General features: G+C 39.1%; 1 protein-coding gene across 1 annotated transcript in view; it reads right to left on the bottom strand.

The window, feature by feature from the left end:
* LOC139170317 (gamma-aminobutyric acid receptor subunit alpha-4-like) overlaps positions 1 to 17,706 on the bottom strand; it is a 216,793-nt gene that overhangs the window by 179,237 nt on the left and 19,850 nt on the right. The gene's annotated exons all lie outside the window — the stretch shown is intronic.

Genomic DNA, 17,706 nt, shown 5'->3' with positions numbered 1-17,706 from the left:
CAACTAAATTTATCTGGCAAGGAAAAAGACCAAGGATTAGTTTAAAATGTTTACAAGATGTACGAATAAGAGGAGGATTTGGACTTCCAAACTGGCATTTGTATTATCAAGCGATGGCAATGATATAGATTAAAGAATGGACAATGCTCAGAAACAAAAGACTTTTGACTTTAGAAGGGCATGATTTACAGATAGGATGGCATTCATTTGTATGGTATGGAAAATGGACTATACATAGGTACTTTCAAAGACATAGCATTAGAAACTCTTTAATTGAAACTTGGGAAAAAAATAAAAACAAACATTATGTTTATGTGCTAATTGTTTACCTATGTATATATCTTAATATCCAAGTGTATTCAGTATTATTCTGGTATTGTTTCTTATATTTATGTATGGTAGAAAATCATTTTGATCTTAATGAATAACCTGATTGAGGATTTAAAAAAATATTTCGGCCATTACTCATGCAGGTATTTTATTCTTTAAGTGTTTACTAGAGAAATTGGCCTATAATTTTGGATTTGTTGTCTGTTTGTATCTTCTTCGGGAATCAGAGCTAGATACCGTAATTTTCGGAGTATAAGATGCACCTCCCCCCCCCAAAAAAAGATGGTGGAAATGTCAGTGTGTTTTATACATCAAATACTGCCATTTTGGCTGTCCCAAAGCCAGAGGATTTGAGAAGCCTCCAGAGAGCTCCTGGGGTCTATAGGAAGGCAAAAATGCCTCCATTTGGGGGGAAATGGGCAAAAGGTGAGCCATTTTTCACAAAAATTGGGACTTTTTTTGCCATCCTCCAGCACCCAGGAGCTCTCTGCAGGTTACCCCAAACCCTTTGGCCACCCATTTTTTGTAAAAAAAAAAAAGTGGGCAAAAAATGGCCCATTTTTCAGAAAAACAGGGCTATTTTTGCCTTCTAATTACCCCATCTAGCATAACTGGAGGAGGAATTCTGGGAGTTGAAGTCCACAAGTCTTAAAACTGTCAAGCTTGAAGACCCCTGAGTTAGGGATTAGGGGTGGAAGGCTATTCAAACTTGGCAAGTTTAAGACTTGTGGACATCAACTCCCATTCCTGAGCTAGCATGACTGGAGGAGGAATTCTGGGAGTTGAAGTCAACAAGTGTTAAAGCTGTCAAATTCGAAGTTTATAAAAGGGTGTACAAGGTTGTAAAAGGTATACATGTTTGTAAAAGGTATTCTGCTACACTGGTATTTTATTAAATAATATATTACTACACCATTTGGTTCAGAAAGTTTTTCCTTGTTTTCCACCTCTAAAATCAAGTATTGCTGATTCTAACGAGCCTTGTAATTTTTTATAAATTTCAAAGAGAATACCATCTGGTCCTAGAGCTTTGTTGTTCTTTTGTTTACCTATGACATTTCTCAATTCTATTAGTACTATTTTATCATTTAGCATTTTCCTATCTCCCTCCGAGATGACTGGCAGATTGGCTTCATTAAGATATTCTTTTTTTATATAATACATTTTATTATTTTTTGTAATAACAAAAACATACACACAATATATAACACAGTGCTCATTCAAACTCCACCACCAAAACCATCTTTATCTATTGGACCAGATGGACTATGTGCATACTTTTTAAAAAAGCTCTCCTCTACCTTGGCTAAACCTCTGAGCATAATTTTTAATAAATCCTTCAGTACTAGCTCCCTACCCACACTATGGTCACTTGCCACAGTCATCCCTATCTTCAAAAAAGGAGATCCAAGCAACGTTGAAAATTACAGACCTATCTCCTTGTGTTGTGTCACCTGCAAAGTTATGGAATCAATCATAAACCAATCCATTACACTCCACCTTGAAGCTAATAACCTACTTTCCAATAAACAATTTGGTTTCAGAAAAAAAATTATCCTGTAATCTACAACTCTTACACTGTAAAAACATTTAGACCATTCAACTTGACCAAGGTAATCCAATTGATGAGATCTATATCAACTTTTGCAAAGCCTTTGACTCAGTTGTCCACGAGAAACGTCTTCTGAAACTCAAATGCTATGGCATCTCTGGACCACTACACAATTGGTTAACAGCATTCTTATCTAACAGACAACAAGTGGTCAAAATAGGAAGTGCCATTTCTCTTCCTGCTCCTGTTAACAGTGGTGTCCCTCAAGGTAGTGTTTTAGGACCCACACTATTCATATTATACATAAACGATCTTTGCGATTGCATCACTAGCAATTGTGTTCTCTTTGCAGATGATGTCAAACTATTTAATACCACCGACAATGCTGCTACCCTTCAAAAAGACCTTGACCATGTAGCAGAATGGTCTAAAACCTGGCAACTTCAAATCTCCACCACTAAATGCTCTGTCTTACACATTGGTAAAAAGAATCAGAATACTAAATATAAACTTTGAGGAATTGAACTTATTGATAACCCTCAATCTGTCAAAGACCTTGGAGTATTCATATCCAATGACCTAAGTCCTAGAGCCCACTGCAACAACATTGCCAAAAAGGCTTTAAGAGTTGTTAACCTAATCCTTCGCAGCTAATTTTGAACTGCTAACAAGAGCTTACAAAACATTTGTCAGACCAATCCTAGAATACAGCTTGCTTGTATGGAACCCACATTGCATATCTGACATCAACACAATTGAGAGAGTCCAGAAATATTTCACAAGAAGAGTCCTTCATTCCTCTTCTCACAACAAAATACCTCACTCCACCAGACTTGAAATTCTTGGTTTAGACAACTTACAACTCCGTCGTCTCCGTTCCGACTTAATTATAGTTCATAAAATCATATACCAAAATGTCCTACCTGTTAACAACTACTTCACCTTCAACCGTAACAAGCACGAGCACGAAATCGATTTAAACTAAATGTCAACCGCTCCAAACATGACTGCAAAAAATACGACTTCAGCAAAAGAGTAATCAACGCCTGGAATGCACTACCTGATTCTGTGGTTTCTACTCCTAACACCAAAACCTTTAACCTTAGACTATCTACAATTGATCTCTCCCCCTTTCTAAGAGGTCTGTAAGGGGCGTGCATAAGTGCACCATTGTGCCTACCGTCCCTGTCCTATTGTCTACTTTTTATCATTACTTATCTAATGTTTTATATGTACAAATTATCACCCTATAATTGTTTGACAAATAAATAAAAAATAAATAAATATTTGTACTATTAATATCTTACCATCTTCATCTGTATTTAAAAGTTTTGGGTTCAACCTTTGTTTAATATATACTGCTGCTCCTCATTTTTTAACTAGGGACAATGCTATAAATAATTTACCCAGCCTTGGAAATTCTAGGATTTGGTTATGTTCCTTTTTAATACGAATTTTTATTACTTAGATTTGTATGCCGCCCCTCTCCGAAGACTCGGGGCGAATTTCCTATAGACAGGTGATATCCACATTTTGTTTTAGTAATTTATAATATTATGAGGGTGAATTAAGTCCATTTATATTCAAGGATATTAATCTTACTTCCTCTATTGTCAATTCACTTGGTGACTTCCCTTGGTTTCTTTCTCTTTGCCCCAGCCTGCATTCTGGTTGGTTGTCGATCCTTCCCTGCCATGATTATCTGATACCATCCTATCCCTATTCTCCTTATACAGTAGATTCTCTTCAGAGTTTATTTCTTTCAGACTTTCGTTTTCTCCCTCTTCCTTACCTTTAATATATTGTTTAAAAAAATCTCTAGTGTTGTCTACTGATGTGATTCTAAACTTTTTGTCCATGAGGGTTATTAACATTCCTTCAGGTATTAACCACCTGAAGGGAATCCTATGCCTGTTCAATTTTGTAAATAATAGGTGGTAGGATCATCTCTTTTCCCTTATGCATTGTGAAACTTGTCTGAGTATGAGTATCTCCTTTCCTTTATAGATAGTTGTATTTCCCTCAATAAGTTGTAAAATCCATCTCTAATCGTTCTCTTAGTAATTCTAATGTGTACCTCTTTAGATAATTTGTTCATTCTTGAATAGCTCATATGGAGTCTATAAATTTCATCCATCTCAGTAATTATTTCTTGAGATGTTTTGTTCGTTATCCCAGCAACTATCTTGGCCATGATGGCACACGAATCATGATTCTATTTTATTTCAAAATGCAGGATCTTTGTGGTAGAGGGGGTAATACTTGTTTTACAGCTGTGTTTTGAAGTATTCTTTTCAAATTTGGATAATGTAAATAAATTACTAGTCTATGTGGACATATTACCTATCTAGTCTGTGCTCAGCAAACAGAAAACAGGTGCAAAATTCAGCCATTCCATTCTAATGAGCCACATTACCAGCCCCCTCTACCACAAAGATCCTGCAGGAGAAGGGCAGTATGGACAACTGTGGGATCTGGCAGGGTGAGAGCTCTGAAACACAAACACAATGCTTTTTCTGTGTCCCAGTATAACAGATATAGTGCCCTGGCTGACTTTAATAGGGATACTAAAGCAACAGATCAAGGTAGTTGTGATAATGATAACTCAAATAAGCAGAGGATCATGGTCCAAGATAAATAACTTATCTTGGAAAGTGGAAAGTGTTACACATCAGTCACACAGGACCAGCAATGTATCCAAGAAGAGAAGCCACCTTCTGGTTGGTGATTCAATTGTAAAGGGTGTAAATTTAGGAAAGGATAATTAAGTTTTGAAAGAGGTCAGATGTCTGCCAGGTGCCATTGCCAGCAGAGATAAGAGGCATATTCTTAAGATAGTGAAGAATGCCAGTAAGGACTGTGATGTTGATGCTATTATACATCTTGGCACAAACGATCTGTCCCAAAAAGATGTACTCTCTACGCAGAATGACTTCCAGAGCTTGGGGTATGAACTTACTACTGTAGGCTTATCTTTTCAGAGGTACTACCAGTATATAAGGAACAGAAAGGGAAAGGCCAATGTGTAGCAGAGTTTAATATGTAGCTAAAAGACTGGTGTAAAAGGGAAGGCTTTGGCTTTATTACTCATGATTTCTGTAGCTAGTCTAATGAAAAACTGTACAAAGAGATGGTTTCCATCCATCAAAGAAAGGGACTGAGCTACTTGGTATTATATTCACAGATTTCTTGGATAAACATTTAAACTGAATAGTGGGGACAAACAATTAATTGATACAGATCCTTTCTGTCCCCAGCAATCTAAAATTAATAGGGTTAACTGTGAACACAACAAAGATAAGGGTAAGTTTATCAGCCCTACTGCCAAGCACAGCCAAGCATATAATAGAGAATGCCATATTATGTACACTAATTAAACAGGTAACAAGAAAGATGGGGCAGTCAGGCACAAGGCAGGTTATGTAGACCAGCGTTTCCCAACCGGTGTGCCGCGGCACACTAGTGTGCTGCGAGACACGGTCAAGTGTGCCGCGAAGCTAGGGAAGCTCCAGCTGGGCGGGGCGCTGCCGGTGCCTCCGACCTCCCGGCTCCTGCCCGATGCTGTGGTTTCTGGCGCTCTCCTGCTGGGCCCCAAAGAAGGAAGGCAGGAAGAAGGAGAGCTTCATTCTTCGCGTCTTTTTCCCGCCTTCCTTCTTTGGGGCCCAGCAGGAGAGCGCCAGAAACTGCGGCATCGGGCAGGAGCCGGGAGGTCGGAGGCACCGGCAGCACCCCGCCCAGCTGGAGCTTCCCTGGTGTTGGCGGCAAGTGTCCTTTGGGGCCCGGCGGGAAGGCACTGGCGGTGGGAGTGGGGGGGGTGGCGGCTGCAGCGGCCGCAGGCAGTCGCGGGGGGTGGCGGCTGCAGCGGCGCAAGCAGTCGCGGGGAGATGGCGGGGGAGCGGGGGGTGGCGGCTGCAGTGGCGCAGACAGTCGCGGGGAGATGGCGGGGGGAGGGGGTGGCGGCGGCGGCTGGCCTGGCATATACTGGTATATGCTGGCGCTGCGGGCCTGGCATATATGGCGTCCAGCAGCGCGTCCAGCTGCCGCCGTCAGGGCTCCCGCTTGCAGTCAGCTGAGAGAGAGAGAAAGAAAGAGAGACATATAAGAGAGGCAGAGAGAGAGAGAGAGAGAGAAAGAGAGACATAGCAAGAGAGGCAGAGAAAGAGAGACAGAGCAAGAGAGACATAGCAAGAGAGGCAGAGAAAGAGAGAGAGAAAGAGACATAGCAAGAGAGGAAGAGAGAGAGAAAGAGAGACATAGCAAGAGAGAAAGAGAGACATAGCAAGAGAGGCAGAGAGAGAGAGAAAGAAAGAGAGAGAAAGAGAGAGAGAGAAAGAAAGAAAGAAAGAGAGATAGCAAGAGAGGCAAAGAGAAAGAAAAATACATATAGCAAGAGACAGTGAAAGAGAGAGAGAGAGAAAGAAAGAAAGAAAAAAGCAAGAAAGAGATAGCAAGAGAGACAGAGAAAGAGAGAGAGAGCAAGGGAGAGAGAAAGACATAGAGGAAGGGAAGGAGGGAGAGAGAAAGAGAGCAAAAAGAGAGGAAGAAAGAAAGAAAGAGGGATGGAGAGAGAGAAAGAAGGGAAGGAAGGAAAAGAGAGAAAGAGGGAGAAATAGAGCGAAAGGGAGGAAGAGAGAGGGTTTTTTTGTCCAAACTTTTCTTTAGCCCGCCCCCCCGCCCCCCCTTCAATGTTCCCCAGGATTTTGAAAATATGAATAATGTGCCGCGGCTCAAAAAAGGTTGGGAAACACTGATGTAGACAGTAAACACAGGGTCAACCAAAATGGGTTTAAATGCCTATACACCAATGCACAAAGTATGAAGAATATTTTTTATATATATTAAAAATATAATTTATTAGTTTTATAAAAGGGAAGGTGGAAATGGGAATACAAAATCAAAAGGGGGGAGGGAGAAGGAGAATACAAGTATAATGAGTTTAAAGGTAAAATTTACAAGGAATTACCGAGGTCCATTATATTTCTTGATATACATATTGTTATTATATAGTGACTAATATTATTACAATAGTTCTATTCATATTTCATTCTTTTTTTACATTTCAGTGACCATATTTATTATCTTTACCATATATAACTTAATAAATCTATGGGGGAGATGCGGTAGAAAAGGGGTTGTCTGCTTCGATAGCAGACATTGAGTTTAATGACTTGATGTTCTTATAAATAGGAATAGGAAATGAGAATAGTGAAGTATGTGAGAGTTAAAGTTAAGATAAAGTTAGTTTTCCCATTAATTAGTAGATTTGAACTCAGACAGCTTTTGTATTACTTCGTATTGTAGATATCCATTGGTACCATTTCTCCCAGGCCTTATAGAAATCTGATTCTTTTTTGTTTTGGAACTCCATCGTCATTATAGAGAGTTCAGCGCATTCCATAATTTTAGCAATAATATTTGTAGTTGATCTTGTTTCCACTGTTGGGCGTATGTTATTCTGGCTGCAGTTAGTATTTGTGTAATAAGGTATTTGTCTTGTTTTTTGATTGTTTGTCTAAATATGACTAACAGAAATAGTTCTGGTTTAGGTGTGATTGGTATCGATATGACTTGGTCTATTATCTTTTTAGTATCTGTCCAATATTTTATTGCATAAATACAGGTCCACCATAGATGGTAATAAGTTCCTTTTTTCTTTTTGCATTTCCAGCATATTGGAGATATGTTAGGATACATGTATGAGAGTCTAGCCCATGGTAAGTGCCATATATGGGCAAATATTAATGGTTCAAATGTCAATTAACAAAGAGCAAATAACAATACAGTAATAGGAATATATGCACCTACAACTAAACAAGCCACCTTTTTTACAAAATTACATAAAAAAATTAATGAAATGAACTTATCTAATTTTATTATTATAGGTGATTTCAATCCCATACACAACAACAAAAAAAGATTATAAGAGCACCAAACAATCTCATCAAAGAAAAAATATTTCAACTACATTCGATGATTTAGCATATGAATATGCACTCAAAGATATATGGAGAACCCTTAACCCTTGGAAAACACAATATACTTTCTACTCACATCCACACAAATCATGGTCACGTATCGATATGGCTTGGTCCAACTCCCATATTATAAATCAGGTAAAAGAAATACAAATCATGCCGGGCTTTTCGGCAGACCACAATCCCATACTTCTAACATACAAAAATCCCAATAATATAACACAGCAATGATGGACCATGAAGCAATCTATTATAAATGAAGAAAAATTTAAAAATCATATAGAAAATGAAATACCAATATTCTTTAAGATTAACAATAATGGTGACACACCCTTACAGACCGTTTGGGACACAATGAAAGCATATACTCGAGAACTATACATTTCATACTCAGCAAATAGTATGAAACAAAAAGAAAGAAAGACTTAATAATCTTAACGAAAACCTTCAACTCGCAGAAAATGAACATAATAGAACAATTCTATCAAGAATTATACGAAACAGATACAATAGATAACACTGCTATACGAGAATATTTATTGCAAAATGAAACAGTGGTAATTCCAGAAGAAGAAAATAATAAACTAAACAAAAATATTACAACAATAGAAATCCAGAACGCCATAGAGAAACAGCACGACAATAAAACTCCAGGACCAGATGGCATTCCCACAGAATTTTATAAACATCACCAAGAACTGTTAGAACCAATTATGTTAAAAATCTACAATGAAGCTTTAACAGAAGGTAAACTCCCTAAATCATGGTCCGAAGCTTATATAACTTATTATACCAAAGGAAAACAAAGATAGAAATTATCTGGAAAACTATAGACCTATTTCTTTATGAAACAACCTGATTATAAAATATTTTCCACAATAATTGCAGACCGGCTTAAAATTTTTTTAAACAATATCATTCATCCAGATCAAAATGGTTTCTTACCAACAAGGAATATCAGTAACAACACATGGACCATCCTTAATACACTGGAATACTACAACAAAAATACTGACAAACCAATAGCCCTCATATTTATAGACTTAAAAAAGGCTTTTGATTCCCTATACTGGGAATATTTCACAACACGAATTGACTATATGAAATTTGGATCTAACTTTCTTAAGAGAATAAAATCTATCTACTCACAGCAAACAGCTAGAATTCTCTTCAATAAATGCATCACAGACAACATAATAATCAAACAAGGCGTACGTCAGGGATGCCCACTTGCACCGCTAATTTTTATTTTGGCAATAGAAACATTGCTAAAAAATATAAGAAATAATACACAAATAAATGGAATTAAAATAAAAAAAGAACACTTCAAATTGCAAGCATTTGCGGACGATATAGTACCATTTATAATTCAGGATCCACTTAATTCAGCACATATTTTATTTATTTATTTCAATATTTTTTTATTAATTTTCTTAAAATTGACACACAGACTTACAAACATTCAACATAAAGTGTGGGGATGTATCTTCCCCACTTTTCTCAAAAGTATAAATGCAGATATAGAAAAAGGAATACATAGTTAAATACATAATTTGATACTACTAATACAAAAATATCTAAGAAGGAAAAATTGATATTATAAAAAAGAAAAATAGTTGTAACTAATATAAAACCAAACAGTCTTATCAATTCTATGTATATAAACTAATTCTAGTATTGTTCTTAAACAGAAAAAGGGAAATTTAAACCAAAACATCTATATTTATTTTTAATTTTCTGTTATTATTTTTTCTTATCTATCCATACATAAACTTTGTTCCATGTTTCATAAAATTTCGTTTCTTCTTGATCGTTTAAGCGTCTTGTCATCATATCCATTTCCGCGCAATCTAATATTTTTGTAATAACTTCCTCTTCTTTGGGGATATTTTCCCCTTTCCAATTTTGCGCGTAAATAATCCTTGCCGCTGTGAAAATATGTATAATTAAATACAAAACTTCTTTTTTGTAATTTTGGTTAGTAATTCCTAGTAAGCAGAACTCCGGGGTAATTTCTATGTTTTGCTTTACTATCTCTTTTGTCATTTTCTCTATCATTCTCCAGTACATTTTAGCTTTGTTACATGTCCACCATTGGTGGTAGTAGGATCCTATTTCTTTCTTACATTTCCAACACAAAGGTGATGTCTTGGGAAACATTTTTGCTATTCTACTTGGTGGGAGATGCCATCTATAGAACATTTTAATTTGATTTTCTTTTAAAGAAACTGATTTTGTCATTTTCCAGTTGTGCATCCAAACTTTCTCCCATGTGTCTATATCTATTTCTTTGCCTATATTTCTACACCACAGTATCATACTGTCTTTTAAAGTTAAATCAATATTCTTGTGAGCAATCAAGTATTTGTATATTTTCCCAATTACTCTGTTTTGATTTATAGTAATTAAGTCACTTAATAAATTTTTATTTTTATTAAATATGTAAAGTATGCTGTCTTTCTGGTATCTAGATCTAATCTGTGCATAATGCCACCAATCTTGTAATTTAATTCTAGTTTTTAATTTCATTTGATCATCTAACAAGTCTTTATATCTTATTATTCTTGTATCCTTGATAGAATTTGGATGTATTATTGCATCTAATGGGGCAACCCAATCCGGAATTGTTAAAAAGTGGTTTTTCTTTATAACTTTCCAAACATCAAATAAGTATTTTCTTAGTGTATGTCTTTTAAAATAAGAATGGTTTTTATCTTTATCATACCATACGAAGGCATGCCAGCCAAGCATAATGTCATGTCCTTCTAATTTTAATGTTCTCTTATCCTCTAAGGCAGCGTTTCCCAACCGGTGTGCCACGGCACACTAGTGTGCCGCGAGACACCGTCAGGTGTGCCGCGGCGAGAGGCGGCGGAGGAGAGTGGGCGGATCGGGTGGGCAATGGGGCAGGGCGGAGAAGCCAGGGGCGCGTTTGGCCGGAGGCACCTACTGCCACACCTCCCTGCCCCTGCCTCCCCACAGTGCCTCCGGCCAAACGCGCCCCTGGCTTCTCCGCCCTGCCCCATTGCCCGCCCGATCTGCCCACTCTCCTCCGCCGCCGCCTCCTGCCTTGGGGCGAGCAATCCGGGAGTCCGGGACTGTGTGGCTTTGCGCCATGAAGAGAAAACGGCCGACTTTTCCCTGCTGCCGTTTTCTCTTCATGGCGCAAAGCCACACAGTCCCGGACTCCAGGATCGCTCGCTTCTCCGGTCAGCAAAGCCATCTGCCCAGGAAAGCGCCGCGCTGGCCGGAGAAGCGAGCGATCTGGGAGTCCGGGACTGTGTGGCTTTGCGCCATGAAGAGAAAACGGCTGACTTTTCCCTGCTGCCGTTTTCTCTTCATGGCGCAAAGCCACACAGTCCCAGACTCCCGGATCGCTCGCTTCTCCGGTCAGCAAAGCCATCTGCCCAGGAAAGCGCCGCGCTGGCCGGAGAAGCGAGCGATCCAGGAGTCCGGGACTGTGTGGCTTTCGGCCGGGCTAATGGGAGGCGGCGCGAGGCCGGGCGCTGGGGACGTCTGGGAGGGCGAGGAGACTGATGGCTGCTGTGCACTCCACTCTCTCTCCGGCTCTCTCTCGCTCTTTCTTTTTCTCTCTGTTGCTGGCGTGGTGAACGAGAGAGAAAGAGAGAGAGAGAGAGAAAAAGGTGGGGAGAGAGAATGAAAGAAAGCAAGAGAAAGAGAGGGAAAGAAAGCAAGAGAGAGAGAGAACGAAAGGGGGGAAGGAGGGAGAGGGAAAGACATAGAGGGAGGGAAGGAGGGAGAGAGAAAGAGAGCAAAAAAGAGAGGAAGAAAGAAAGAAAGAGGGATGGAGAGAAAGAAGGGAAGGAAGGAAGAGAGAGAAAGAGGGAGGGAGAAATAGAGTGAAATGGAGGAAGAGATATTTTTTTTGTCCAAACTTTTCTTTAGCCCCCCCCCCCGCCCCCCCCTTCAGTGTTCCCCAGAATTTTGAAAACATGAATAATGTGCCGCGGCTCAAAAAAGGTTGGGAAACACTGCTCTAAGGTTATCCAATTTTTAATCCATGTTAAGGCGGCTGCCTGATAATATAATTTCCAATTAGGGAGGGCAAAACCTCCCCTCTCTTTTATATCTTCTAATATATTTATCTTAATTCTTGCCTTTTTGCCTTGCCATAGAAATTTTCTAACCACATTTGTTAATTTTTTTAAAAAATTTGCCCCTGGATTTATTGGGATCACTTGAAATAAAAATAAAACCTTGGGTAAGATATTCATCTTAATTGTGGCAATTCTTCCCAGAAAAGATATTTTTAAGTTGTTCCATATTTCTAAATCTTTTTTAATTTCTTTAATTAATTTTATATAATTATCATTTTTTTAATGTTATTGTTTTGGCTGTTAACCATATTCCCAAATACTTTACTTTTTTAACTACTGTATATACTCGAGTATAAGTCGCTCCGACTATAAGTCGAGGCGCCTACTTTTGCCACAAAAACTGGGAAAATTTATAAACCCCTGTATAAGTCGAGGGTGGAAATTGCAGCGGCTACTGGTAACTTATAAAAATGGAAACCAATAAAATTACATCAATTCAGGCATCAGTAGATTAAATGTTTTAGAATATTTATTTCAAAGAAAGCCAGTAAACTAGCTCTGTAAGTTTAAAAGAGGGTAAACAGGTATATATCCCCCCAAGGCAGGTATAGGCAAAAAAAATGCAAGTACCTAGGTACTTACCTCAATCCCCTGCTCCTGCTGGTTTGGGTTAGGGTACTTGACCTCTCCTTGCCTCAAAGAGATACAATTTCCCTCTATATTTACTATTACTGAACATCCAAAATATACTTAATTCTATGTATATATGCCATATGTGTAAATAAATATTACACACAGGCACACAAAAATATACTGTACATTATCTACTATATAAACTATATGTGTATATACAGAGAGAGAAAGAGAGAGAGCTCTTGTAAAATTATATATGGTACATTCAACCTCACTTACTGTAATAGGAAAAACAAACCCAGAGTCCACTTTCTGCCACACAGTTAACCATAACCAGAACATTACACATGTCTTCAGATGTATCGGTACTTCCCTAGCTTGCACATCACTGTTAGAGCTAGAAAATGTCATGGATTGAGTAAAATGTGGTGATTCTCACTTAACAATGCTTTTGCTTAACAACAAATTTTGAGCTCAATTGTGGTCATAGGTCTCTGTCTGTCTGTCTGTCTGTCTGTCTTCCTTTCCTGTCTATCTGTGCCCCCCTCCTCTCCCCTCCCCGGGTAAATTACAGAGTCAATACTGTATTGTTTTTTTTATTTAAGGTTACAAAGCAAATGAAGAATCATTTTGAGTATTCTTTAAAATTTCTTCAGTGGGATCCATAGCTAATCTGGCAAAAGATTTTTCACCTGGCAAAACTTTATATTGTTGACATTAGGCACAAGCAGACAGATGTCTTAAAAGGCAAACAAACTGTCAAAAAAGTATGTTTTTTAAAAATATAATATTTTGGTTGTTGAATTTAATTCTGCCTTGGCGCGGGGCAGCCCCTGCAGATGAGTGGCTGGCGAGGACCACGCATTCCCATCTTTGTGTCCGCTGGGGTTAAAGGAAAGTTTAGGGATCCCCGCCCGTTGGAGAAATGCCTCGGTGGTGACATTCTGAGCGTTTTTGCCTCCCCACTCCGAAAATCCCATTTCTCGGCAGCTTGCCGAGGCTGAGAGGAGAGTGATTTTAAAAGGCACTCTCAGCTTGGGGTTTTCTCCCCACTGAAATGTTTCTCTCGCCACTGACAAATTGTTTGCCCGCCGCCCTCAACACCCGCTTTGTCCTCGACCCGGCAGAAGAAAACCATGTCCTTTCCTGTCGCTCTCTTCCCGAGAGGTGGGGGGGTATTGAGAAGACAGAAGCAAGAATCCCCCACACACACACCGGCTTTTTTTCCCTCTAGCACGACAATGGAGTGGTTGGCTGGCTCTTTTGCTTGCGGGGAGAGGGGGAAAAAGCTGGTAAAGTGAGGGGGGGTGGATTCTTGCTTCTATCTTCTCGCCACTCCCCCCACCTCACTGGCTTAGGAACATCGTTGCCTCCCACAGCCACTTCCCCACGGGCTTCAGATGTTCCTGCCTCTCCTACAGCGAAGACAGGCGGCACCTTCCCGAAGCACTCAGCTAAGTGGCTGGGGGAACGGCTGGCTATTTGCCGCCTCTCTCCGCTGTAGGAGAGGCAGGCGCAACCAAAGCAATGTTCCAAAGCGGTCTCTGGGAAGCGATCGAGGGAAAGGCTGTCATCTGCCTTTCCTTCAGCTCTAAAGAAGCGGCAACTGCCCTGCCTTCCCCCAGCCGGTTAACCGAGCGCTTCAAGTTAACCGGCTGGGGGAAGGCATTTGCCTCCTCTTTCGAGCTGAAGGAAAAGCAGACGACTGCCTTTCCCTCGGTCACTTCCCGGAGACTGCTTTGGAACATTGCTTTGGGAGAGGGGGCAACTGCTCCCGGTTAAGAAGCAAGAATCCACCCCCTAGCCAAACGGCTTTTTTCCTGTTTAGCGCTCGAACGCTGCGCTAAACAACAAAAAAGCCGTTTGGCTAGGGGGTGGATTCTTCTTTCTTAACCGGGCAGTTGCCGCTTCTTTCTGTTTAGCGCAGCGTTCAAGCGCTAAACAGCAAAAAAGTGGCAACTGCCCGGTTAAGAAGGGAGAATCCACCCCCTAGCCAAATGGCTTTTTTCCTGTTTAGCGCTCGAACGCTGAGCTAAACAGCAAAAAAGCCGTTTGGCTAGGGGGTGGATTCTCCCTTCTTAACCGGGCAGTTGCCGCTTCTTTCTGTTTAGCGCAGCGTTCGAGCGTTAAACAGCAAAAAAGCGGCAACTGCCCGGTTAAGAAGGGAGAATCCACTCCCTAGCCAAACGGCTTTTTTCCTGTTTAGCGCTCGAACGCTGCGCTAAACAGCAAAAAAGCCGTTTGGCTAGGGGGTGGATTCTCCCTTCTTAACCGGGCAGTTGCCGCTTCTTTCTGTTTAGTGCAGCGTTCGAGCGCTAAACAGCAAAAAAGCGGCAACTGCCCGGTTAAGAAGGGAGAATCCACCCCCTAGCCAAACGGCTTTTTTCCTGTTTAGCGCTCGAACACTGCGCTAAACAGCAAAAAAGCCGTTTGGCTAGGGGGTGGATTCTCCCTTCTTAACCGGGCAGTTGCCGCTTCTTTCTGTTTAGCGCAGCGTTCGAGCGCTAAACAGCAAAAAAGCGGCAACTGCCCGGTTAAGAAGGGAGAATCCACCCCCTAGCCAAATGGCTTTTTTCCTGTTTAGCGCTCGAACGCTAAACAGCAAAAAAGCCGTTTGGCTAGGGGGTGGATTCTCCCTTCTTAACTGGGCAGTTGCCGCTTCTTTCTGTTTAGCGCAGCGTTCGAGCGCTAAACAGCAAAAAAAGCCATTTGGCAAGGGGGTGGATACTCCCTTCTTAACCAGACAGCTGCCCCCTCTCCCAGAGCGCTATCCTTAGCGGTCTCCAGGAAGCGGGTTAGGGAAAGACAGCTGTCTTTCGGCTTGAAAGAAGCGGCAACTGCCTGGTTAAGAAGGGAGAATCCACCCCCTAGCCAAACGGCTTTTTTGCTGTTTAGCGCAGCGTTCGAGCGCTAAACAGGAAAAAAGCCGTTTGGCTAGGGGTGGCTTCTTCCTTCTTAACCAGACAGTTGCCGCTTCTTTCAAGCTGAAAGACGGCTGTCTTTCCCTAAACGGCTTGCACCCTCTTGTGGTGACCTGTCAGTCACCCGAGTATAAGTCAAGGTCGGGTTTTTCAGCCCATTTTTTGAGCTAAAAAACTCGACTTATACTCGAGTATATACAGTATTTGTATTCCAGAGATACGTTCTAAATTGTTTTCTTGTACTTTATTCATGTTTTTTGTTATAAATTGTGTTTTATTTTTATTTATTTTCAGACCTGCTACCTTACCATATTGTTCTATTGTCTGGATTAATCTTGGTGCTGTAACTATCGGCTCTTCCATTATAAAGGTCAAATCATCTGCAAAAGCCTGGACTTTATATATCTCTTTTCTAACGGTTAACCCTTTTATCTTTGGATCTGCTCTTATTTTTATTAATAGTGTTTCTAAAGTCATAATGAACAGGAGGGGTGAAATAGGACATCCTTGTCGAACTCCTTTATTTATTTTAAACGCTTCCAATTGCTCATTGTTTAATATGATTTTTGTTGTTTGTTCTGAATAAATAGCATCTATTAAATTGACAAATTTAGGGCCAAATCTCATTTTATTTAGTTGCATTTTTATAAATATCCAATTAACGTTGTCAAAGGCTTTTTGAGCATCTAAAAACATTAATGATAATGTTTTATCTGGATGTTGCTCATAGTATTCTAATACATTAATAATTGTTCTAAGGTTATTTTTAATCTGTCTGCCTGGCAGGAAACCATTCTGGTCTGAATGAATTTTACTATTTATAACTGTTTTCAACCTATCTGCATATATTGCAATAAATATTTTATAATCGACGTTTAATAATGATATTGGTCTATAGTTTTTAATTTTTTCCATTGCTGTATCCGGTTTGTGAATTAAAGTTATCAAAGATTCAGACCATGATTGAGGAATTTTGCCATCTAACCTGCATTCATTAAAGATTTGCAGCATATTATTTCTTAATGTTTCATTTTCTATTTTATACCACTCTGCTGGAATGGTGTCTGGTCCTGTGGCTTTATTATTTTTTTGCTTCTTAATAGTTATAAGGAGTTCTTCCAGTGTTATGGGACTCTCCATCCCCTCCTGTTGTTCTTCTGTTAACTGGGGTAATTCCGAACTTTCTAAATATTTAAATACTTCATCTTCCTCTATATTATCATTTTTATACAATTCTTTTAAAAAAAATTGTACTATATTTGCTTTTCCTTCTGTATCATATTTTGTTGTTCCATATTTATCTTCTAATTGTTTAATTAATTTAGATTGTCTCTGTTTTCTCAGTTTATATGCTAACCATCTACCTGGTTTATTGGCATGTTCAAAATATTGTTGCTTAGCTCTTTTTATTTTTTCCAGCATTTGATTCTGTTCTTCCAATCTAATTTTATGTTTAATTAAAAAAATTTTTTTCCCCAAATCCTTATTTTTCATGTTTTGTTGTGATATAAATTCTAGTTGTTTTAATTCATTCGTTAATTGTTCATATTTTCTTTTCTTTTCTTTGTTGTATTTTGCTGTGTAAGATATTGTTAATCCTCTTATGTACGCTTTAGTTGCGTCCCATAAGTTTTGGGGAGTAGTATCTGTATTTTTATTAATTTCAAAGAATGTTTTTAATTCCTTCTCTATCCATTCTTTGTATTCTTTCTCTTTCAGAATGTTTCTATTCATTTGCCAATTGTAATGCTTTTTACTATTTCTCATATAGACTATAACTGGGTTATGATCCGCCCATGTGTTAACATCTATTTCCACCTCTTGTATATATTCTGCTGTTATTTTAGGAGCCCACACCATATCTATTCTAGTCCAAATTTTGTGGGGGTTTGAATAGAAAGTATATTGCCTTTTTTGGGGGTGTCTTTGCCTCCAAATATCATTCAATAGTAATTCTGCTTTCATTTTCTGAAAAGTGGAGGGTAATAAATTCTTTTTTTTTCTTTTTACTATTTTTTTTCTCCCCCGAGTGATCTAATTGTCTATTCGTTATTGCATTAAAATCTCTAATAATTAACATATTTTCCAAATTTAACTCTATAATTTTTTGATGTAGTTTTTTATAGAACGTAATTTGATCATCATTTGGGGCATATATAGAAACAATAGCAAGAGGTCTGGGTTCGATATTAACTTGGACAATCAAAATTCTACCTTCATTATCACTAAATAATTGT

The sequence above is a fragment of the Erythrolamprus reginae genome, chromosome 7 (assembly GCF_031021105.1).
Source record: "Erythrolamprus reginae isolate rEryReg1 chromosome 7, rEryReg1.hap1, whole genome shotgun sequence".
Classification (NCBI taxonomy): domain Eukaryota; kingdom Metazoa; phylum Chordata; class Lepidosauria; order Squamata; family Dipsadidae; genus Erythrolamprus; species Erythrolamprus reginae.
Note: the sequence above shows the minus strand (reverse complement) of the source record. Positions and strands in the feature narration are given on the sequence as shown.